Below are 27,423 nucleotides of genomic sequence, written 5' to 3'. Positions count from 1 at the left end.
TCTTGCTAATAGTCAATTTCTTCCCCAATGGATAAGGCACTGGTCCTATAAATCAAAAGTAAACAAGGATGAATTCTGCTGCTGCATATCAAGTAATCTTATAAAATCAAAATTATTTCAATCCTGTTCAAGAATTATAAATGCTAGTCTCAACTCATTTATATCTAATTCCTGAGTCTTAGGTAGCTGTTATTTCTAGGAATATTTATAAATTTTAAGAGAATTATGACCAGATCTGTTGATAAGGGATGTGTATAAGTTTGAGAGCATTGAAGAATTGAAGTGAGTTGTGTATGTATGTGAAGGTAACAAATGAGAATCAGAATGAAACTAAGATAATTTCATACACAGTTGCATTATAATTATCCCTAGGTATACCCGCCTTGGTTTAGCAGAGCTAGAAGAGTAGGAAACCATCATTTGGTTTTGTTGAAGTTGGGTTAGAGTGATTCATTCATATAGTTGATATTGGGAATTGGCTAATCCCTATATTTTGTGAGTCATTTCACTGTGATATTAAGCATTTTGTTGCTTGACAGTTTCAACAGTTTGAAACACCAACAAGATACACGCTACTCCTAATCATTCAAAGCATAAGCATGATGGCAAAAATGAATAATTATTTATAGCAGGACTATCTCTGAGAAAATATAACATAGCTTCAAGAGTATGAGCTACGTCTTTAGCCAGAGATGATGAAGAAAATTGCTTCTTTTCTTCTTCTTTTTTCTCCCACACAAGCATACCCATCTGCACATCATCTGCTAGAATCACTACATTACATTTTCTATTTTGGAGAAATAGTTCCTTAAAATGGTACTTCTAGATTGCACCAGGAAAGCTTGTATAACTTATAACAATGCATCTCGTATAGTTTCCTCATAGTATTTACATTGTTGGGGCTCCAAACTCTACAATGAAGTTCTTTTGAAAACTTGCAAGATAAGCTTCCTTTCTTCTTTAAATAAAGTAGTGAAAAAGACTCCTGAATCAACAAGGTCATGTTGTGGATGCAAGCCATACAGAAAGATGAAAATAAACTACTAGAATGAAGAGGAAAGGAATGCAGATACAGATGTTCTACAATATATCAATCCTCCCAAAGATTGAGTTCTTGTTTAATGTCTTGCAAAGAAATCTACAGTAAAATGGCCACAAACCTGTGTGAATGGGTCTGGATCAAATTCTGTTAGAGGTAATGCTACTTATTTGATTGAAAAAGTAAATGGGAGCAGCTATGACATATTACATTCTTTGTTTCCGATCCAGAGTTTTCCAACACCAAGACATCTCGAGATTTCTTGCATGCAAAAGAAATACAAAAAATGAATAGTGCATTATATTAGAAATATAAATTTTCCACAACTTTATCCTTGCACTTAAATATATGCTAACCCTGAACCTAAACATCATCTATAAAATAACTTTATGACCTGAAAGAATTAATAGTGGCTCTGTTTTTTAAATTGTGATGAGTAGAAGAGAAAGAGAAAATGTAAAAGCATTGAATAGCTTTGGAATCTGCCTCTACAACTTTCTAATAGATAAAAAACTTGGAATGATATCTAATGACCAGATTCTTGCCTCCTTTCTCCTCTCCTATTGACCCTGCACCAAACTCCCGCCCATTGTAGTCACGGTGCACCCCAAAACAAAATTAACACTATCGTGACCTTTTTTCTTATGTTCTGAAGGTCAAAATTTAAAAAAAATTACCATGGTCAAAATTTGGTCAAAATTTTGACCATATCAGGCCCATTTTTTCAAAAAAATGAATTTAACAACCCAAATAGGCCTTTGGTCAAAAAATTTGGTCGAAAATGGGGGCCTAATGTACTAGTGACTAATGCATAGTGCTCTAGAACATAGAAGGAGTACTTTATGTTATCTTCATTTAGATTCTTAGTAGAAAATACCACATTCCTATCTTCTTGGCCATGTACTACCTATACTTTAACATTTCTTACATCATATTCAACAATTATGGCCTATAGAAGTTGGGCTACCTAAAAGTGTAATTCATAATTTATTTTGGGTTAACCTAGTATAATTAATATTTTTTGAGGGGCCAAAATTATGTAATGAACATAAAAATAATAATTATTTTTGGGCCAGTTAGGGGTTAAGGATAAATATCTAGAATCTTCCTTAGTAGTGGAAAACTATTTATATAAGAAAATCCCATAGGTTGTCTACGAAAGTTTTGGATGGTATTTCATGGCTCTATATTGAGGAATATTGTAAAGAAAGTGTCCATATGGATTTTCATATTTTATTTTTAAAAATATGTAGTTCCATATGTGTGGACATAATCAGAAGCCCATTTTATGTTCTAGCAAAAATTTTGTAGTTTTTCTATTTTTGTTGTGTGTTTTCAGTATTAAGGGGAAAACCCTTCATCAATCTAGGATGGAAGGACTATTATATCTCCAAATATTTCCCCACTCAAAGATGTCTCACTACACAAGAAAAATTCTATTAGTGTTCCTCTATATATTTATGTCCCTCAAGAGAAGAGGGGGTTTGGAACCTTCAAGGATAATGCACATGGGGTATATTGAATATGATTGATCACGAAATTGAGGATGTATTAGACTTACTTGAAGGATATGTGAAATTTTGGACAAAAGGCATCTCATGTAGAACCATATTGGTGGTTAGTTCTGGAGCACTTGAGGAGGCTTTAGCCTCACTCATAAGAGATTTATAATTTTGAGAAAAGTCTTCATATGTATATCATTAGATGAGTAATTAGATATGATTGGAAGAGATGTGCAATTTTAGAGAAAATGTGTCTTACTGTGCAAGAGAGGTGTGAACATTCATGTTGTGTAGATGACTTCAAGTTTTATAGTTAGGAGAGCATTTGATGTAGAAAATTCAGTCTTTCTTGAGCGAGTTTGGCCAAGAGATCCAATAATCTAGCTAGATCAATGTTTATTAAGAAAGCAAGAAGGATTGGTGAAACCACTTCAATAAATTCTCAAGAGGGTTAGATTTCAAATCCTTGCATCTTCCACTCTTGTTCAAATTTATGTAATAAGGGGGGAGTGTTGGAGTATTTGACTAATTATATTAGTTTAATAAATAAATTATAGTTATACAATTAGGTTAGAATTTGCATTCCTATACATAGTTTCATAAAACAATCTATTGCAACCCAATTTAAATGAAACCAATCAAATTTTATTAACCTCTATTTGTATCTCTTTTAATTTTATTCAAAAATAATACAAAACTATATTATGATAAATACATGTTTTTAATTTATATGTATTTGATCCTTGAGTGAAAACAACTTATAGATGGTAAAAATACCAATTAAAATAATATAATTAAAATAAAATAGAGGATAATGATGATATATTTCATAATACTTTTTTTCAAAACAAGATATAAATTCATACTAAAATATTACAATTACCACAAATTTTCTATCAAACTTGACATTATGCATTAAGGTATAATGACCATAGTGATCATCAATGTGATTCATAAAAGAATGTCTTTAAAAATAATTGGAAGTAAGGCTCCATGATCTACAAATGTGTACAATGACCTTCATTAGATATGAAACCCAAAATTAATAAGAAAATGATTGATTAAAATGTCAATTGATCAATTATACCTATTGCATACAATTGATTAATTATGTGTTGTCTTTGATGTTACACAAATGTCATATCAATTGACAGTCAGTGCTTATCAAGCTTACTTGATCAATGAAGATAGTTTTCCTTGTCTACCAACTGTTCACTGGTTTACTCTGAATAGATGTTAATGTCTACCAAGCTCACTTGAGCATCAAAGGAATTGAGAAAGAAAAGAGTGTTAACCAAGCTCACTTGGTTAATGAAGGTAAAATTGGATAGAGTTAGTGTTTACTAAGTTCACTTACTTGCCAAAGGATTTCTACAAGTTCGCAGTGTTAACTGAACCTCTGTTGATTAACACAAGGAATTGTTTCAAAGTTAGTTTCTACCAAGTAGGGTCAGCATATGAAGGATTTTTTTTATTGTTTTGGCATATGAAACTTAATTACTTTATGTATTGATTCTAGCCGACTTTCAAAGTTAGTTTCTACCCAGCAGGGTTGGCTTATGAAGGATTTTTTTTCTTGTTTTGGCATATGAAGCTTAATTACTTTATGTATTGAATTTGGGCCGACTTGAAAATATGGAAGGTATAAATAAAAGGTCAAGTTGAGATTTCTAGTGTGTGTGGAAGTGTGTTGATTGAATTGAAAAGAAAAGAGAAGGAGCAAACTTGAAGGATAAGTAGGTATCCTTGTGGAGAAAAAAGTAATATTCAATCAGAAAGGATCAAGATTAAGTAGAAAAGAGATCTGGATTCAGCAATTTAGTTGCATCACAATCAAGTCATTTCATTTTTACTCTCTAGCTATTGTAGCAGTGATCTAAAATCTCTTAACAGAGTTGGTTTAATAGCCATTTGTAAATCCTCTAACAATGTGGCAATTCCATTGAATTTTTTTAAGACCTCTTGCAAGGCCACTCCTAGCAAGGTGATTAAATCCTCTAACAGGGTCACACCTAACAGTGTGTTTTGTAACCTTTAACAGGGTTGGCTCCTAATAGGGCTCAGTTTATAAGAGTGAAAAATAGTAACTAGTTACTTTGGTGATTTTTCCCAAATTGGGTTTCCACATTAAATCCTAGTGTCTCATGTGTTCATGTTATTTATATTATGCTTGCAAGTTAATTACTATTAATGTTTTAAGATCTACTAAAAGTAATTCACACTCCACATTTACCGAGTTACAACATTTTTTGTGTTTACCAAGTAACAGTACTAATCAATTTTCTCAATCTAAATTTATTGTTGACATCTAAGGGATCTGGGATTTATTTTAGTGGTAATTGATTCACCCCTCCTCTTAGTTACTCCCTCTATATTTCCAAAAATTGGTATCAGAGCATTTGGTGCTTGCAGGAAAGGTTTCAAGGACCTAAACTAAAGATCAAGATGTCTTACAAGAGAGAGATTCCAAAGCTAAATAGAGACAACTTTTTAGCATGGAAGGGACTCATGAGACTTCATCTGGCCACTATTAGTGATTTAAGCTGCAAATACATTGATGAAGAATAAAAAAATCCTACTAGTACATTATCTATTGGAGATCTTGCTGAGAAAAAGAACCATAACATCATGATGATTGATATTGCATCTGCTCTCAGCTATGATCAATTTGATGAGATCAAAGGCTGTAAAACTATTTTTGATATGTGAAACAAGATAAAGGATATCTATGGTGGTGATGATAGTGTAAGGGGAACCAAAGTAGAAAGCCTTAGATGACAGTTTGATTAGATGAGAATGATAGAAGATGAAAATGTTACCAAATATGTGGAAAGAATCAAAGCTAGTGTTAGTGCAATTAGAGCTTTTGGAGGATAAATCAAGGAAGAAACTGTTGTAAGTAAAGTTCTTAGAAGATTGCTTCCTATCTATGCAGTTAGAGTATATGCTATTCAAGAAAAGAGATGTGATCCAAATCACAAGTTAAGTTTGGATGCCTTAGTAGGAAGATTGACAACTTTTGTGCTAGACAACTTTGACAATTATGGTCCAGCTTCCAAAAATGTTGAGTTTGCATTTGAAGCCAAAATTTCACTCAAAGAAAAAGGCAAGAAAATAAAGGACATTCAAACAAAAAGTGAAGAGGAAAAATAGGAAAGTTCTGATAGTGATCTTGAAGTTGTTGAAGCTTTACTTGCAAAGAGATATTCTAGAGGTAGAGGAAAGTACAAAGCTAAAGTTCATTTAATCTACTTTTCATGTGATGAAATTGGTCATATTGTTGCCAGGTGCCCAAACAAAGAAAGAAAGGATGAGAAGAAGAGCCACAAGTACAAAGGCAAGAAGGAATACAAAAGTCACAAATCCTTCAAAGAAAAAGGTTAAAAGACTTATTTTGTGGCTAAAGATTCTGATAACAGTGAAGATGAAATATTATACATTGATGTAAAAGATGAATTTGATGAAGAAGAAGATAAGATGGCACTTATCTCTTATGTTAGTAAAAATGACACATAGATCATAGATAGTGGATGTTCACGTCATATGATTGGAGATAGAACACAATTTGAACACTTTGAACACTATGATGGAGATAGTGTAAGGTTTGGAAAAAATGAACCTTGTTGCATAAAAAGAAAAGGTCACATATCATTAACCAATGAACTTGTATGTGACAATGGCTATTGGGTTGAAGGACTGAAACATAATTTTCTAAGTGTGACATAGCTAATCAACATTGGATTCAAGGTAGAATTCATGCATGGAAAGGCAAGACTATTGAATGACAAAGGAAATCTTATTGGATTAGGCAAACAAACAAGAGGTAACCTATTTTATCTTGATCTTGGTGATTGTTCATGTTTTATTGCTCAAATGGAAGAAAGTTGGTTATGGCATAGAAGACTATGTCATGTAAACTTTGATAATATGGTCAAGATAAGAAAATTCAAAAAAGTAAGAGGTATCCCTAGTTTGAAGAAACCAGATGTTGGATTATGCAAAAATTGTTAGATTGGCAAAATGGGAAAGACTAGTTTTAAGAGCAAAAACTATCAATCTAAAGATGTCTTGGAAATTATGCATACTGATTTGTGTGGACCCATTAGAATAGAAAGTTATAGTGAAGAAAATTCTTCATTCCTTTTGTTGATGACTACTCTAGAATGGTGACTATTATGTATCTTAGAGAAAAGTCAAAAGCATTTGAGAAATTCAAATGGTATCTAGCAAGAGTAGAAAAAGAAACAAGAAAAAGATTGAAATGATTTAGATCAAATAGAGGAGGTGAATTCATCTCTAATGAACTCAATAATTTTTACATTGAAAGAGGAATCAAAAGACAAGTATTAGCCCCTCGTACTCCTGAGTAGAATGGAATAACTAAAAGATGAAACAAATCCATCATGGATTGTGGAAAGACTCTAATGATTGCAAAGAATGTTGCTATCAAATACTGGAAGGAAGCCATCAAGACTGCAGTTCATACTTTGAACTGAGTACAATTGAAGAAGGACTCACATAAAACTCCCTATGAATTATGGTATGGCTATAAACCAAATGCAAGTTACCTGAAAGTATTTGGCAATAAATGTTATATCTTGAAAGAGTCTAGAAAAGGAAAATTTGATGTGAAAGGTGATGAAGGAATATTCTTAGGATATTCTTGTAGAAGTAAGGCATACAAATGTTTGAATTTGTCTACTCATAAAATCATAGAAAGTGCACATGTGAGAATTGATGAGTTTGCAAAAAATATTGAAGAAGAAAGCAAAAGGGAACTAAAAGATTACAAAAGATTTGTCTACTTTGAACCTAATACATTGCTAGGCACATCTAACAATAAGGAGACTTCACCTCCTGAGCCTTCCTTAGCTATCGAGTTACAAGAAGTACAAACCGAGTCATAGGGACCCAAGTCACATTCTAAAGCTATTGAGCCAATGCCTACTGAATCTAAATGACCCAAGCAAGAAGTTGAGATTCAAGATGAAGACAATGCAATTCATTCAAAAGGAAAATAACATGTATTGGCCAAGTATGTCAAAAGGCATCATGCACCTAATCAAATTATTGGAGATAAATCACAAGGTACTATGACAAAAAGAAAATTAAAAGGTACATGTTTACTTGCTGATTTTGAACCTAGAACTCTTAAGGATGCTATAGCTAATGAAAGTTCGATTAAGGAAATGAAAAAAGAAATAGAACATATAGAAAAGAACAAAACTTGGACTCTTGTTCCTAGGCCTAAAGATAAAAATGTGATTGGAACAAAATGGGTATTCAGAAATAAGATGAATGAAGATGGACAAGTATCAAGAAACAAAGCTAGATTAGTGTATAAAGGCTATTCTCAAGAAGAAGGAATTGATTATAGTGAGACTTTTGCTCCGTTGCAAGATCAAAAGGTGTTAGGACCCTACTTGCATATGTAGCTCATAGAGGATTCAAAGTATATCAAATGGATGTTAAATCTACATTCCTAAATGGAATTCTTGATGAAGAAGTTGATCCTGACAAAAGGGATATGGTCTGCAAATTACACAAAGCACTATATGGTCTCAAACAAGCTCGTAGAGCCTAGTATGAAAGATTACATAACTACTTGATACAAATTGGTTTTCAGAGAACAAATGATAACAGTAGTCTATACATCAAGGAAGGACCCAATAACAAAATTGTGTTGGTAGAAATATTTGTGGATGATACTTTATTTAGAGGAAATGACGACCTATGCAAAACATTTTTTTTTAAAAATGAACAAAGAGTTTGAGATGTCCATGTTTGGTGAACTAAAATTTTTTGTTGGATTGCAGATAAAATAGAATAGAAATGGTATCTATATCACCCAATCTAAGTATGTAAAAGAGATACTCAAGAAGTTTGGTATGGAAGATTCTAAACTAGTTGGTACCCCTATGTGTACTAGACTCAAGCTTACCAAAGATGATGATTCCAAAGATGTAGATCAGATCTTATACAAATCAATGGTTAGAAAATTATAGTATGTAGTTCACACAAGGCCTGATATTGCCTTAGTAGTTGGAATAGTGGCAAGATTCTCTACTAAACCCAGAGAAAATCACATCATGGAAATCAAAAGAATCTTGAGATATCTAAAAGGTACTAATGACTATGGTTTATGGTACAAACTTAGAGGAAACCTAGACCTAAAGGTATTCACTGATGCTAATTGGGCAAGAAATCTTGATCATAGAAAAAGCACAAGTGGTATCTTGGACAAGCAAGAAGAAAAACTACACATCCAAATCCATGGTAGGAGAAGAGTATGTAATAGTAGTAGTGAATTGTTCTAACATTGTTTGGTTCAAAAAATTGTTGGAAGGAATGAAGGTTGAAATCAAAGAGCCAGTAGTCATGTATTGTGATAACACCAATGCAATTAACATATCAAAGAACCCAGTGATGTATTCCAAAACAAAGCACATTGCTATAAAATATCACTTTGTTAGAGAACTGGTATAAGACAAAGAAATTAGATTGGAATATGTCCATACAAAAGAACAAATTGTAGACATATTCACCAAGCCATTACCTAAGGATGCATTCTTGTATCTAAGAGGTAAGCTAGGGGTCATTCCCCTATCTGAAGCTCACTAAATAAAGTTTAGTGATGCCTCAACAAGAACCAAGTTAAAAATCAATTAGTTGATGCAGCATAATCAAGATAATATTTAATATGAATTAATATTCAAGGTACATTGATACAAATTTGGCATGTGTTGTCTTTGGCATATGTTGTTAAAGAGGGAGAAGTTTACTATCATATCTTCATCTTTCTAAAATCTTGTAGAGGGAGAAGTTTGAAAAGAAGGTATGCAAAGAAAGAATACAACATTAAGAAGAAGTTCTTGTGTAAAATAAAAGAGGGAGAAACTCTTTGTCAAAAGGAATCTTTTTTTTAATATTTCATTATGCTATGACATGTTGTGTTTCCATCAATGCCAAAGAGAGAGACTATTGGATACAATTGATTAATTGTGTGTTGTATTTGATGTTACACAAATGTTATATCAATTGACATTCTATGTTTACCCAGCTTACTTGATTAGTGAAGATAGTTTTCCTTGTCTACTGAGCATTCACTGGTTTACTCTAAATAGATATCAATGTCTACTAAGCTCACTCAGGCATTGAAGAAATTGAGGAAGAAATGAGTGTTAATCGAGATCACTTAGTTAACAAAGGGAAATTTGGAAAAAGTCAATGTTCATTGAGTTCACTCAGTTGCAAAAGATTTTCTACAAGTTCATAGTGTTAACCAAGCCTCTGTTGGTTAACATAGAAAATTGTTTCAAAGTTAGTTTCTATCAAGCAGGGTTAGCTTATGAAGGATTTTTTTTCTTGTTTTGGCATATGAAGCTTAATTACTTTATGTATTGATTCTAGCCAACTATGGTGATGAATATTGGTTATTGTAATTTCAATTTGGGCCAACTTCACAATTTATAAGGTATAAATAAAAGGTCAAGTTGAGATTTTTAGTGTGTGTGGAAGTGTGTTGATTGAATTGAAAAGAAAAGAGAAGGAGAAAACTTGAAGGATAAGTAGGTATCCTTGTGGAGTAGAAAAGTAATATTTGATAAAAAAGGATCAAGATTAAGCAGAAAAGAGATCTAGATTTAGCAATTTAGTTGCATCACAATCAGGTCATTTCATTGTTACTCTCTAACCATTGTAGTAGTGATCTAAAATCTCTTGACAAAGTTCAGTTAATAGCCAGTTCTAAATCCCCTAACAAGGTGGAAATTCCATTGAATTTTTTTAAGACCTCTTGCAAGGCCACTCCTAGTAGGGTGATTAAATCCTCTAACAAGGTCACACCTAATACTGTGTTTTGTAACCTTTAACAGGGCTCACTTTAGAAGAGTGAAAAATAGTAACTACTTACTTTGGTGGTTTTTTCCAAATTGGGTTTCCTTGTTAAATCCTAGTGTCTCATGTCTTCATGTTATTTCTATTATGACTGCAAGTTAATTACTATTAATGTTTTAAGATTTACTAAAAGTAATTCACACTCTGCATTTACCAAGTTACAACATTTTTTGTGTATTTACCAAGTAATAACAGTAATTAGTTTTCTCTGACTAAATTGATTGTTGACATCTAAAGGATCTAAGATTTATTTTAGTGGTAACTGATTCACCCCCTATATTTCCAACAATATATATCAGAGCATTTGGTGCTTGCAAGAAAGGTTTCAAGGACCTAAGCTAAAGATCAGGATGTCTTATAAGAGAGAGATTCCAAAGCTAAACAAAGATGACTTTTCTACATGACAGGGACACATGAGGCTTCATCTGGACACCATTAGTGATTTAGGCTGCAAATACCTTAATTAAGAATACAAAACTACTACTAGTACATTATCTTTTGGAGATCTTTCTGAGAAAAAGAACCATAACATCATAATGATTGATATTGCATATACTCTCAGCTATGATGAATTTGATAAGATCAAAGATTATAAAACTACTTTTGATATGTGGAACAAGCTAAAGGATATCTATGGTGGTGATGACAATGTAAGGAGAGCCAAAGTACAAAGCCTTAGATGACAATTTGATTAGATGAGAATGAGAGAAGATGAAAATGTTGCCAAATATGTGGAAAGAATCAAAGCTAGTGTCAATGCAATCAGAGCTTCTGAAGGAGAAATTATTGTAAATAAAGTTCTTAGAAAATTGTTTCCTATCTATGCAATTAGAGTGTATACTATTCAAGAAAAGAGATGTGATCCAAATCATAATTTATGTTTGGATGCCTTAGTAGGAAGATTGACAGCTTTTGAGCTAGACAACTTTGACAATTATGTTTCAGCTTCCAAAAATATTGAGTTTACATTTGAAGCCAAACTTTCACTCAAAGAAAAAGGAAAGAAAATAAAGGACATTTGGATAGAAAGTGAAGAGGAAATAGAGGAAAGTTCTGATAGTGATCTTGAAGTTGTTGAAGTTTTACTTGCAAAGAAATATTCTAGAGGTAGAGGAAAGTATAAAGGTAAAGTTCACATAATTCACTCTTGTTTCACATCGAATGCACACTTTATCAAAAGAAAAACAACCTTCCTTTATACCATGTCCAAAAAAAATTTTCTTGAGTTAGACTTGAGGCTTTCCCAATTAATTATAATAGGACCTCTTTAAGATAATTGAAATTATTTTACAATTACACAACATTGTTGGCTCATAGTCTTTACAACTTATCACATGTGCAACCTCAGACCTTGTGCACTTGTTTATGTCATCATTAGGTTGTCTACTATTACTCTCTATCTACATGTATCTCAATTCTTTATCTATTGGGTGATACAATTCAAACATGATAAACTGCCTCTCAAATACTCTATCTTCCCACTATTTTCTATAAATGAAATATATCTTCTGCATGTCTTTGACTCTTTGTATGCATACTTAACCACTTAATTAGGACATCATATAGAACATTTCCTTAAGTGTGCTTGAATTGATCATCAATAATCCATCTGTACAACCTTTTTCTTTGTCTACTACTTTACCAATCTTTCCCGAATTAGTGAAATGTTAACATCAATGAAAAACATAGTCATGAATGCAACATGTCAATAATGCTAACAATCTCCCACAAGATCTAGCAATGCTTATAATAATCCTCCAAAGGAATATTATCAACATTCATGCTAACAATCTTCCCCTTTGGCATTGATGGCAAGATAGATGAAAAACATCTAAGTTCAAAGAATACCAAAAAAAACTTTGTTGATGTTGTTGTTCTGATATTTTAGAATCCTCTTCATCAACCAAATCTGAAACTCATAAGAATGTTGTTTTCTCTACATCTCTTCTTTATGATAAACATCATTTTTTCACACTGTGATTCTTAGGAACAATAGTCTTCTATGCAATCTCTTCTCTATTTATACATAACATAGGATATGTCTTTCATGTACACACTTTCTCCTCCATTGGAGGATCTTCTCTCCCATTCATGGTACTTCTCTCCCCCCCTTTCATAAAAAAAAAAATCACGCAATACCTCCTCTATTTACATCAATGATAAATTATTCATTATGTGATTCTTCTGCTCCAAGTCTTTAATCAACTAGAGTGTCCAAAGCCACTATTCTAAAATAGCTACCAAGAGCCCTTGATGACTATGTTCATTTCATATTCTCCCTCATACTAGACACATCAACACTTGGTGTAGTCAAACAATAGTGCTCTATACCACTAGACTAATGCACTCTCTACATCATCTACTTGAAAGTAGGTAGGAACATAACCCCAAGAATAACTTGCAAGTACTCAAATGTATCTTTAGGAAAAGGTGTTGTAAAGATATCTACAATCTACCTTTAGTACTTGTATACTCCAATCTGATTTCTTTCTTTGCAAATTTTTCTCTAAAACATGATATTTAATAGATATATTCTTAGTCTTAGAATGCAAAAAATGAGTTTTTGACATACTCACTATACTTGTGTTATCACAATGAATGATAATAGGTTCTAAAATCTCTATCCCACTATCCTTTGGCATCCACTTCATCTACATGATCTGATTACAATTATTTGTTGCTGCTATATACTCTACTTCAGCTATACTTGTTGATATACAATCCTATTTCTTGCTCAGCCAAGAAACCAATCTTCCTCCAAGGAAAAATTATCCACCACTAGTGCTCTTTTTGTCATCCATATTTCCTACCCAACCCACATCAATATAAGCACAAAAAGTGAAATCAATTGATCTATCATACCATAGTCCAAAATCAGGTGTACCCTTTAGATATCTAAATATCCTCTTTACTGGTACATAATAAGATTCTGTAGTATCATCTTGAAATCTTGCTACTATCCCAACTACATTTTTTATATCTAGTCTTGTGTGACTTAGATATTGCAAACCTTCAATCATATATTTATACTTCTTTTGCTCAACTATAGGTGTCTTATCTTTGCTAGATAACTTGTCACCACTTATTATAGGTTTACCAATACAATTACAATGTTGCAAACCAAAAATTTTCAATAAGTATTTCAAATACTTAGCTTTTGATATGAAAATACCATCTCTATTTTTCACAATCTATAAAACCTAGAAAAAGTTCATCTCACCAATCATACTCATCTCAAATTCATTCTTCATTTCATCAACAAACTTATGACTTACTTCATCATTACCTCGAAAGATTATGTCATCAACAAATATCACAATGATCAGTAATTCATTCTCAATTTTTTAAAAATATTAGTAACTATCTATCATACCTTTACAAAACCCAAGTCTTGCTAAATACCTATCCATTCTTGCATACTATGTTCTAGGTGCTTGCTTTAGACCATACAATGCTTTCTTCAATCTGCATACCATGTCTTTTTCTTCTATTAATGGAAATCCTTTAGGATACTCAATGTAGACTCCTTCTTCAAGTTCTACATTCATAAATGGTGACTTAACATTCATTTGATACACTTTAAACTTGTTATTTGTTTCATAATCCAAGAACATTCTTACTACTTCCATTCTAGCAACAGGGGAAAAATTCTCTTCATAATCTATACCTTCTTTTATGAATATCCTTTACATACAAGTCTTACTTTATTCCTCACAAATTTACCTTGTTCATTCATCTTATTTTTTAATACCCGCTTAGTTCCTATAACATTCTTGTCCTTAGGCCTAGGAACCAAGTCCTATGTCTCATTCTTCACAAGCTGATGTATTTCTTCATTCATTGATTGAATCCAATGATCATCCTTATATACCTCATCTGTGCTCTCAAGTTCAACTTGAGAAATCAATAATAATTCCTCATGTACTTTTTTTCTTTTCATCACTCCTTTTTGTTTTCTTCCAACAATCTATTATGCAAGGTGCAGAATCTTTTCCAAATTCCCATTTGGTCTAGGAGTTACTATTTCAAATCTCATCTCTTCTCTTTGTTACAATATTTATTCTTCTCTTGGTTCAACAATTTGTACATCGTTCTCCAAATCATTGTTAGTCTCAAAGAAAAATTCAATATTCTCTTTAACACAACTAGGATTATCTTCTTCTCCATCAAAATTAAAATCCAACACTCTTGAAACTCCAACCATTTTGTCTATCCTTACATTTGCAATAAGTTCAACAATTGTCTTAGTTTTTTTATTAAAACATCTATAAGCTTTGTTTTTCAATGAATAACCAAGGAACATACCTTAATCACTTCTTGGATCAAACTTACCAATATCATCATCTCTCTTTATCTAAAACTTACTTCCAAATATTTTGAAATGCTTCGCTAACAATGCATGTCCAAAACATAATTCATAAGGATTCTTCTTTGTACATTTTTTGCTCTATACTCTATTCACGGTGTATACTATTGTATTGACTATTTCTCTCCAAAATGTCTTTGATACATCATTTTAAAACATCATTGTTCTTGCTACTTCTGATACAAATATATTCCTTCTTTCTACTATCCCATTTTTCTTAGGAGTCTTGGGTGCTGACGACTATCTCTTGATTCCATTTTCTACACAAAAGATTTTAAACTCTCTAGAAGTGATCTCTTCATCTCTATCAGATCTCAAACATTTAATCTTTACACCAAAATCATTCTCAATGAGCTAATCTTAGACACCTTAAACTTTTCCAATGCCTCAAAATTTTCTTTAAGAAATGCTACCCACATCATTCTCATGAAATCATCAACAAAGATCATAAAGTCTCTCTCTCCATAGAATCCTCTTGTTCTGGTAGGACAACTCAAGTGTGCATGAACCATATTCAATTTATTTGGAGTAGCAAATTTATTGCTAGGAAATAAAAACTTCTTCTACATGGCCATGATACATTCTTTGCACAAAATATTAGTAGGCTTCATGATTTTAGTTAAATCTTTGACTACAAATGTATTGCTATCCTCCATAAGATTGTCAAAGTTTACATGACAAAACCTTCTATGCCATAGCCAACTCTTATCCACTTTCATAACCAAAAAGGTCATATCAATAGGGTTCTATTGAAACATGTTACTTTTGGATCTTCTACCCATTCCAATCAACTTACTATCCTTATCTTTAATAATACAAGTCTTCTCTGTGTACTACAACTTATAACCTTTATCAAACAACTGTCTAACACTCAAAAATTTATGTTTTAACCCATCAACAAAATAAACATCATCAGTGTTATTCTTTCCATCAAGAGTAATAGATCCTATTCCTATGATGTGATAAGCTACATTGTTACCAACTCTAACAATTCCTCCATCATGATGTGTGAACTTAACAAACTTATTCACATCACCAGTAATGTGATGTGAACATCCAACGTCTATAAACTAAACAAATTTATTCTCAACTTGTGAAACTAATGCCTTTTCTTCTCTAATTTCATTTTTAGAAATTTCTTCTTTTATAGTCACTAATCCTAATTTACTATCACTTTCACTCTAAACTCTTTCCTCAAATTCATCATCTTCATTTTTATACAAACAATCTCTAGCTCTTCTAGGCTTCAAATTTCTCTAATAATTTTTCTCACTTTTAGGACAGTTAGAAGCATAATGACTAAATTCATTGCAAGTCCAACATTTAAAGTTTTCTTACCATCTTGTTCTCTTCTTACAAGCAGGGCTATTCCTTCTTCAATATTCCTATCTTCTTCAGATCTAGATCTATTGCTGCTACCATAGTCTCCATTGGTGCTTGCACTTCTTGTAACAAAGGACAAATGCTTAATGCACTAAAAGTTGTTTTCACTCTAGTCAATTCTCTATATTTCCTTAGACTTGATTCTTGTTCTTCCAATCTTCCAAGAAAAGCTTTTGTGGTGAACTTTTCAATGCAAGGTACTAGAAGTTCAATCATCTATGCTACTTGTTTGAATGACGGTGATAAGGTTTTCTAAATTTTCCATAAAATCTCATCTTCCTCCTTAGATCCTTTGAAAAACTTAATTCTTGCAACAATCTCAGATTTTCTACCAGCATAGCTTCTCATAGATTCATCTTCCATCATTTTAGCATCTTGAAACAAACATAACCAGTTCTACAATCTTACTCTTTTTGCATGTTTATCTCCTTCAAAAGTAGATTTTAAATCTTTCCAAATTTATGAGATGTCTCTAGTGATTTTACCTAACTGTATTCATTTTCAAGAAGAGTTGACAATAATGCTTCTATGGCTCACATATTGCAACATAAAATGATCTCTTTCAGCTTTACCACATTCCTCTAGCTTGTTTTCTTCTAGAACCACTTTGTCATTCTTTGTCGAAACCCAATACCTTGGAATCATACATAGAAAATGAGTCTTCATCTTTTCCATCTACCTGTTATAGTTAGCTCCATCAAATTTCGAACTTTCTTTTTGAGGTGACTCGCTAATGATCTCCCTGTAGACACCTAAATCCTTTAGAAAATAAAGTATTTTTATTTTCTGAGAAATTTCCTGATGACATCATCATTTATTAATTTATTTATTTATTTATTTTTATGCCATTAAATCCCTTTATCTTAATTAGAAATATTTAATTAAGGAATCCCTCCCAAAAATGTTTAAATCTTATTTAAACATTATTTCCTTATTTATTAATAATTTTAATTAATAAATTGACCAAAAAACCTAAAATAAATAAACAAATTATTTTTTGCCCAAAACTTGGCCAATTTCCTTAAGACCACTAACCTCTTCCAAAATCTTCTAATCCTTCTTTAATTTTAATTAAAGGCTAATCCCATCATTTCCTACCTCTAATCCCAACTCAAAATATTTAATTAAGATTAAATATTAATCCTCATGTTTATTAAAAAAGTTTTAATAAATATCTCCTCAACCCAAACCCTTGAAATAAATAAAACTTTATTTATTTCCTAAAAATCTAATTTATCCTCATCCTAAGAAGTTCTAGACTCTTCTAGAAAGTCTTCATCCTCATCCTAGGAAGTTCTAGACTATTCTAGAAAGTATTTATCCTCATCCAAAGCCTAGACTCTTCTAGAAGATGTCTTTAAACCTAATCCTAATCCCTTCCTTACCTTGTCACATTTCCTAAACATGGGTTAAGACTTACTAACCCAAGCCAAAGTTAACAAATATCTCCTCCTTCACCCACCCTCATTAAATACCATCCACTTGCCTATCCTTAAGCTAATCCTAAACCATCCTAATCCATCCTCTAATCATTTGCACAATCCTAAGCAAGCTTAAAACCTTTCTAATCAAGCCCAAGTCAAAATTCCTCTCATCTCCCCCAAAATATTCCAACCATAAAACTTTATGAAGTCCACTAGGCCATAAAAGACTCTGCCAAGCCCTTTCATTGCTCTTACAAGCCATTATGAGGGTCTTTATGAAGATTTTATCCTTGAGCCTCCTTTGTTGACTCATCCTTCCCCTTTCCTCCATCTTCTCACCCTGTGACATGTGTCACTCCCTGATTGGCTGTAAGGAAGCACAATACATGTGCTCTCCTCTCATGCAATCTGAGCCCTCCATGAGCTTTTCTCCATCCTTGCATCTTAGCCCTCAATCCCTCAAGCCTCTTGTCTATAAATTGGATCCTTCCCCTTTTCAAAACAACACAATCCATGAAGTAAAGTCATAATGCCATTTTAAGAAGCCATTTTACATCAAAACCATACACTCACACCCAAATTCCAACTCCATTTGAAGCCCTTTTTGAAGCATAAGCTTGAGCATACATCCTATCTATTTAGACAAAGCCACTCAACAAGAGAGCTTCTTATTGAGAGAGCCCATTAATGGCTCATATTCTCAATTGAGAGCTCATCTTAGTCTATCTTGAAGTTTATGAATTTTTTTTAGTTTGTAGAAGCTTTATTTAAATTTGGTTTCTATTAGCATACTAACATATCTCATATACATTTTGGCATGCTCAGTGGGACCCCGCATGGGTCATATTCATTAGCTTTTTTAGTCGAGTTTTGTATGTCATTTGCTAATTTTGGCTAATTTTGCTTGTTTTTGTGATTGGTAGGATTGTATAAATTGGTTTTGTAGGTCCACATGAGCATGAAGAAGACAAAGGAACTCATAGTCTATCTCATAGTGTTTGCAGATTTTTCAAGCTTATAGGTGGACAAAGCACTTGGAATTCTTCTTCCTCTTCTTGTCTATATTCTTCTTATTCCATCTACTTCTTCTTCTTCTTCTTGTGGGAGATCTTGGCCATTTTTTTTTTAAGGAAGCAAAATCATACACACTTCTTTTTAGTGCTTAAAATGAACCCCCAAATCATACTTAAATCCATTAAAAACTAAAAATTTGCAAAAAAAAAAAAATCTTTTAACAAGTGAAACTAAACCAATCCAATCATTTGCATCCTTGCAACATCAATTTTTTAGATGCATTCATGCAAAGTTAGGAACACTTCATTTTTGAAAATTTAAAAAGAACTTCAAGTTTCCATTTCAAAAGGTTCAAAATCAACACTAAGTGCACACTAAAATCTAAATCAAACTTAAAGCATCAATCAAGGATAAAATGAACCTCATTTGCAAATATTTTAAAGTTCTTTTAAAAATCTCATGAAAACTAAGAGTCCTAAATGGTTGCCAAAATCGTCCTAAAAGCTTTGTTATTTGTTCCAAACAAATGTCTTGTTGCAAAATATTGAATGTTTCTTAAGTTTTTCATGCATCAAAACAATCTAGGAATATCATTTTTGGGCTTAAAATATGCAAACTAGAACACAAAATCTTGAATGAAAAGAAAAGTCCAAAGAGTCATTTTCACTTTTGAGTCCAAAAAAATTTTGAATGATCTAAGGTTAAAAAAAAGCAATTCAAAGTTCTTAAAAAAACACACAAAATCTCAATCTTGAATGCTCAAAGGAAAAAAACTTGAATATTTAATCACTTGTCTTTGAATGCATGTTGCTAAAATCACTCTTGAGTGCCATGGATTAAAATCAAGTTTTTTTTTTTTTGAATGCATGATTAAAACAACAAATCCAATCTTGAATGCAAAAGGTCAATTAATCATTACAATATCTCACACTTTTTCTTTTGGGGCATAAAAAGAACCTACATTTTAGAAATTTTGTAAGTTATAAAAACAAATAAAGACACTTTGAGTGAATTTGTTGTTGGACTCACCCTCTTTAATCACCCATCATTCTAACCATTGGTTTCAATATCAGCGCCATATATGGAGATGGGTCTACCTAAGAAGGTGTTAAGTGCTCCACAAAAATCAAATTCCACTCACTTAAGTTTTTATTAGTTTTTCTAAGTAAGAAAATTCCTTGAATGTACATTAGTCTCGCTAACACTTCATTTGGGCATTAAAAAAATTGAACAAATCTTGATGTGGAGGACCTCTGGGTGCGCACTTGAAATCAGATTTCACACATCTTTGTTTTGGGCTTAAAACAAACTCGCACTCAATCTTGAATGCTTTAAAGAAAAATCAATCGATACTTGACGTGGAGGGCCTCCGAGCATGCGAGTTTACTTTTGTTGACCCTAAATCTTCTTGGTGTATTCATTCTTTGATCAATTTTACTTTTGTTAACACTTCAAGTTGGAATTGAACATTTGCATCCTAAACATGTGTGTTTGCAAGGTCTAGATTAGAAAACTTAAATGTTAGTTGGAAACGAATTCTATCTTTTAGCCCAAGATCATCCAAGTCCTCTCTCCCCTTATCATCTTTCGAGGCCATCTTGGGTGCATAAGATTACGATCCAAAATTTTGTTTAAGTTTTAGGAGGCCTTCTTGGGGATTTCATCACCCCTTCGGATGACCTGAACTCTAGTGTTTCAGCGGAGTATAAAGATCGGGAGGTGAATCCAAAGACACCTCTCTTGGAATCAATATTTTGTCACTCGGGCTAACCCTCAAGGAATTTTATACCCTTGAGAAGTGAAAGAGGAGAAGTGGGTTACCGCTCCTCTCGGCTGTGTGACATTGTTTTGGTTTCATCTACGGATTCGGGCCTCACGTACCTTGGGTATATCGAGGACTCCCTAGCTGAACCAAATGTCAACCTTGTAAACAACCAACTAAGATGTTAATGTGTTTGAAGTGACTAATCATAACATTTGTAGAACATACACACTCTGTGGTGCAAGTATCACATTCTGACAATCAAAAACTTCTATCTGGTTGTTCCTATCTATTGCTTGATTTTTTACTTGTTGAATGAATGTTTGCCAAACTTGGTCAATCCTAGCTTAGGGCACACTTTGCATAGTCACTACCTATTCCAAAAGTTGAATGAGTTGAAGCAAAACAACCAAAATTTCTCTAAGCCAAGTACATTCAGGAATTTATGTCAGAACAACCCAAACCCAAACAGAAGTTTCACAAAGTCAAACTTAAGCCATCTCAGGCATACCAAGAACTTTCAGCCAAGAGAAAGGAAATAAAACCAAGCCCTTGAATTGCCAAAATCCACAAAGCAGAGGACAAAGATGCCGACGAAGCGCTTCAAGATGCCTCGTCAAATCGCACTATCCAACTTAACAAACATCCAGGAGTTAACCCTACTTATGCATTACCAACTAGGCATGATTTCTATGATTAGACCCCCTTGTATCTCCACATCTTCTTGCATAAGCTTCACTTTAGAGTCATTCTTTTAGGTAAGCCAACCATCTTTAGTCCTCCCGTTAAGCATTTTAGCTCATCCATCTCATTTAGAACCAAATCATCTAGCCAGCAATCCAAAATCTTCACATCCAAGCCTTCAAAATTGTTGCCACTTTGCCAAAAGTTTGCCATTCCTAACATCTTCTAAATCCACCAATCTCACCAAGTTTATCCCTTTGACAAAGCTTTTTCTAGGGTAATCTAGCTTTGTCACTTGTTATCCCTCATCACCTTGAGCTAAAGATTGGGATCCACAAGTGGTCAATCTTGTGTTCTTCCTAAAGGATCATCAGTCTATCCTTAAGTTGACACAATCACCACCAAGCTTGCACATAGGAAAGTAGACCTTTCATGCTTTGGCAACATATCTTTGAAGTTAGAATCCCCAACCCAATTCTCCTTAGGTTTTTTCATACATCTTTGCCTCAACCTAGGAAATCATTTGCATAGAAAAGCCTTCCCCCTTTTGCATCCATCAACATTGTTGCATCTCATCCCTAGGAACATTCTGCATTTTCATGCCACCTGTCACTTGTTTAGCCAAGAAGAAGAAGGAAACAATGGAGCCCTATCATTTGGATCAAACAGCTTTGCCCCCCTTGAGCACCCAACCATCCTTTAGCCTAGAGAACACTATACCATCACCTACTGACATTGAAGCTTTCATGAACCAACCAAGAAATGCATTATTGGTGAACACCATTATAGACAAGAACAAAGAAACAATCATGGCTAACTTTTGAAGGGACAACATAGGAGCCTTCGACTTTGGAAGAACTCCTCCCTTATCAGATCCATCTGACCCATTGTTTGGACAACTCCCACCACCCATAGGCTCTTATGATTCAAATTATCCTCAATATGTGCCAAAAGAAGAGCCTCAACCCACCCCATATGATCCAACACACCTAAACATACCAGCCTCCACTCAAGTTGAAATCTCCCTTCCTTAAACCAATCCAGCCACCACCACTCCACCATTGGTCCATACCACTCCATCCCAAACCCCCTTCACCCAAAACACCTCATCATTCACTCCCTTCACTATTATTGTTGCTGCTCTCCAACCCAGCCTTCCAAATCCACCCATCTCCCAAATCAATGCTAGCATCTTTGGCCAACCTCAACAATATAGCATCTTTACCTTAGCTCAAAACACAATTCCATCATTTCCACTAGGTCCTTGGAGCTCAATGCCATCAGCCACAAATCCACAAGCTACTACCCTCACTCCAAAAAGCTATCAAATCCTACAATTTACTACCAATGTTCTGCCAAGCTCTCAAGTGACCCAAGCTCCTGCCACCCCTCTACCAAGCTTTCAAATCCAACCACCAAGCTATCAAACCCCATCAGTTCCATTTCCAAGCTTTCAATTCCCACCACCTCCACCACCAACTAATCCATTACCTCCTATTACCAACTATTTTTCTATGCCACTTCTAGGAGGAAATCCACCACCAGCAACTACCAATTACAAAGTCCTCAAACCACCACATATATTGGTCAAACTCCTCAAATCCAAAGTCAAGTTCTACAAGCTCCCCGATCCTTTCCCCAAGCTTCACAACCATCTTATACCTTACCTCCACAAAGAAATCCATTTATCCCACAACCAGCTTATGTTCCTCAATCCCAACCTCAAATCCAATATCAACATTAAGCCTCACAACACATGCAGCAATATGTGCCACGTCCACCACAACAACCCATCATCCACCATTCAGTTGCCCAAGCCATGTACAATCCCTACCAGCCCATACCTCAAAGCCATCCATATTCCCTTGCCCCATCTAGTACATACCTACCTCAGGGAACTCCTACATTGGGGGCACCCTAGCCATCACCCATTAATTCAGAATGGGAAGCCATGAAGATAGCTTTGAAGAACATCCAAGAGGGAAATGATCCAAAAACCTTCAAATTTGAGAATGTGTTTCCTTACCCATTTGACAGAGCCATTACTATGACTCCATTCCCCAAGCATTTTGAGACCCCCAAGTTTGACAAATTCAGAGGAAAAGGAGACCCTGTCACACATATCAAAGAATTTTACATCCACTGCCAAGAAGTGGCATACGATGATGTCTTCCTCTTGTGTCTCTTTCCCAAAATCTTGGCTGGACTAGCTCTTGAATGGTTTTAGAGAATACCATATGGCACAATTAAAAACTTTGCTGAATTGTCTGAGGCATTTGTACCCCAATATGCCCATCTTGTTGAAACAGAGCTATCAGCAGTGGATCTTGTCCACACTAAAAAAAAAGGTGGAGAAACCCTTCCTGAATATTTGCAAAGATGGCAAACCCTTACCACCCACATATCTTGCACCTTTCTAGAGCGCCATTTGGTGAAAATGTTTATTGATAATGCCCATCCTAGCTTGGCTCACCACATGACCATGAACTGTTTGTAGACCTACAATGATATCAAAGAGAAAGGAATGATCCTTTAGCAAGGGCTCATTAAAGATAGTGTGGTCAAGATTTACAAAGAAGCCAACCAAAATCAATCACATTCAAATGACAAGTCTAGGTATTTGAACAAAAACAAGCACATTGCAACAGATGGGGTTACTGATATGAGACATGTGAATATTGTTGGTCCTTCCCAAAATCAATCCAACCCACCTTATCAACCAAACAATAAACAAGCTATCAACTACCAACAACAAAATCACCAAAGCTATCAAAGCCACAATCCAAGACCCAACTTTCAAAGGTTTAACAATCAAGCTAATGCTATCAATGTAGCTATAGGGCAAAATCCTAGATTCCAACCTGCACCTAGAAACTATACACGCCTTGGTGAGCCATTGGATGTCATTTTTGAGAAATTGACTAAGGAAAACCTCATCAAATTTCCTTCTACCCAAAAAATTGACCCAATCCAATCCAAAGCTGCATGGTACAAAGATAATGAGTACTACAAATTTCATAGGGTAAAAGGTCACACTACACTCAGATGCATGAAACTGAAAGATTATGTGTAGGACCTCATTGATTGGAAAGAAATCACCGTTGATGCCCAAACCTCTCCCAATGCAGGCTTATAGATCTATCAAAATGCTTTTCCTCCTCACAACAACCAAAATCCTGGAAAAGCACCTATCCAAACCAACAACAACAACACCAACAACTACCATCCAAACCAACAGCATGGGAAGAACAATGACCACACTTCATCCTATATAGACTATAGTAGCCTCATATGTTGTATATTTGAGAAGGAGCCTTCTGTTAATGTTATCAATATCCAAGGACCAAACAATGAGTATATAGTCACCACTCGAAGAGCACAATTTAACAGCATAGGCCCACCCATTTCAATAGCACCATCAACTCCATCAAAAATCCAATACAATATCTTGGAACACCTTGGGAACATGCCAGCCCAAATCTCCATTTTAGACCTTCTCCACACTAGTCCTGTGTACAAAAACATCCTTGACAGTGCTCTCATAGAATCTCGTGTCCCTTTAGATATCAACACTACTAATTTTTGTAATCTCCTTGGATACCTATCCTACTCATGTGCCCTATATTTAAAACCCACTAACATACCCATGGTCGAGCCAGATCACACCCTTCCGCTTCGCATAGCCATTATGGTATCCAATTTTGCTGTAAAAAGAGTAATGATAGATAATGGATCAGCCTTGAATATTTTCACCCTAAAATTCATAAAACAAGCTAAGTATACTGAGGCAGATATCATCAGTGAGGTTATCACCATCAAAGCTTATGACAACTTGGAAAGAACCACAGAAAGAACTATTTTGCTGCCAATTAAGGTTGGGCCAATCATCGAAGAAACACTCTGCCATGTTATTGCTCTAAACCTACCATTTAACATCCTCCTTGGTTTCCCATGGATTCATGCCATGAAAGCCGTTCCATCCACTTACCATCAGTGCATCAAAGGAAGCACTTTTGAGATTCATGGGAGCTGAAACTCCTCACAAGCAAACAAAGCCAAATTCTACCTATATCTATAAGCTAGATCCCAAGGGGTATTTTGGAGTAAATCCCCAACCTAGTTCGGATACACCCAAAACTAGAACTAAGGTGAAACTGAGACTAGTTAAGGCAGCAAAGAGAACCCCTCAGCAAGAAAATCCAGAGTCATAGGTAGAACATGAGGATTTATCATTGCCTCCTCAAGATAATCGACCGGAGATATCTTCTATTCTAATTGAGGATACTAGAGAAGTCAACATCAATTCTTCAGAGATCCACAAACTTGTTCACATTGCTACATCCCTATCATAAGACCAAGTTGATCTCCTCTTTGAGGTCTTAAGAGAGAAAATTGGCCAATTTGCATGGTCATATCAGGACATGTTAGTACTTGATCCAAAGCTTGTAGTTCATCATCTTGCAGTTGATCCAAAGATCAGGCCCGTCAGACAAAAGCTTAGAAAAATGCACCCCAAGGTGGCATTACTAGTCAAAGCTGAATTAGAAAGAATGTTAGCTGCTAAGGTTATCTGACCTATCGACTACTCCGAGTGGATCTCCAACATGGTCCCCATCACTAAGCCTTTTGGTGACATTAGAATCTACACTAATTTTAGAGATCTTAACAAAGCTTGTCCAAAAGAGTATTTTACCTTACCCAACATAGATATGATTGTAGACCTTACAGCTGGACATGAAATTCTGTCCCTCATGGAAGGATTTTTTGGGTATAATCAAATCAAGATTGTAGAAGAGGATCAGCATAAGACAGCATTCACTACCCCTTGGGGAACCTTTTGCTACAACATGATGCCTTTTGGCCTAAAGAATACCGGGGCTACCTATCAAAGAGCTATGATAGCCATTTTCCATGATCTCATCCATAACATTTTGGAGGATTATGTGGATGATATCTTGGTCAAATCTCATACCTTCATGGATCATCTTGCTGACCTAGAGAAATTCTTTGATAGGTTAGCCAATATCATCTCATGTTGAATCCCAAGAAGTGTGTCTTTTGGGTCACATCTGGCAAGCTTCTAGGCTTTATAGTTTCTAAATGAGGTATAAAGATCGACCCTAAGAAGGTCAAGGCTATCTTAGACATGCCTCCTCCCCAAACACGATGACAGCTTCACTCTCTTCAGGGAAAGCTTCAATCCATCTGGTGCTTCATCTCCCAGCTTGTAGATAAGTGTACACCATTTGCACATTTACTGAAGAAGGATGAGAACTTCAAGTGGGATCCTTTATGTCAGTGCAGCTTAGATCAGCTCAATCTCACCAATCCCCCTATCTTAGTTCCACCAGTTCCTACTCATCCCCTAATTTTGTACATATTAGCAATGCCTACTACTCTAGGGGCACATCTAGCACATCTCGATGACTACGGTAGAGAAAGAGCCATCTACTACATCAATAGAACCCTAGTTGGTTATGAACTCAATTATACTCCTATGGAAAAAGCTTGTTTGGCAGTTGTTTTCTCAACTCAAAAGCTTCACCACTACATGCTAAGTCATACCATCGAACTAGTCTCCAAGATCGACCCTCTCAAGTATATGCTCTCCAGAATAGCAATTATAGGCCGTTTGGCCAAATGGGTTATGCTCCTTAGAGAATTTGACATCTAGTATGTGGATAGAAAGGAAATCAAAGAGAAAGCTAAAGCAGATCACCTAGCTGATGCGCCTCTAGTAGATACATATCCTTTGATCACAGAATTTCCAGATGAACATGTCTGTCTAATTGAAGAACAACCCCCATGGAAACTTTATTTTGATGGCTCACACACATCTTGTGGATCAGGGGCAGGAATATTGTTGGTCACACCTCAAGGAGATTACATTCCAAAAGCTTTCAAGCTAAAATTCCCTAGCACCAACACTATAGCTGAATATGAGGCTCTCATAGCAGGATTAAAGATAGCTGTAGAATGGAACATTACAGAGTTACAAATCTTTTGTGATTCTCAGCTCATCATCAAGCAAGCCCTAAATGAATATTAAACGAAAGATGAAAACCCTACAAAGACCTAGTTGATTAGCTAACCCAGCATTTTACAAGGCTTTAGTTTACACAAGTCCCTCAAATACAGAACAAAATAGCATATGCTATGGCTACTATAGGATCGCTCTTGGAAATTCCCCAAGAAGCTACACAGTATGAGTTTTTAGTCGAGCAGCTCCTCACACCCACCTATGCGAATGAGGATTCAAACCGTGTTTGTATCTTGGTTGGTCCCCAATCCCCTTAGTACCATGAGATTCACGCTTACCTTAACGATGGTATCATATCCCCTCACCTCACATG

The sequence above is a fragment of the Cupressus sempervirens genome, chromosome 3 (assembly GCF_028749045.1).
Source record: "Cupressus sempervirens isolate cs-2001-9-10 chromosome 3, ASM2874904v1, whole genome shotgun sequence".
Lineage (NCBI taxonomy): Eukaryota > Viridiplantae > Streptophyta > Pinopsida > Cupressales > Cupressaceae > Cupressus > Cupressus sempervirens.
Note: the sequence above shows the minus strand (reverse complement) of the source record.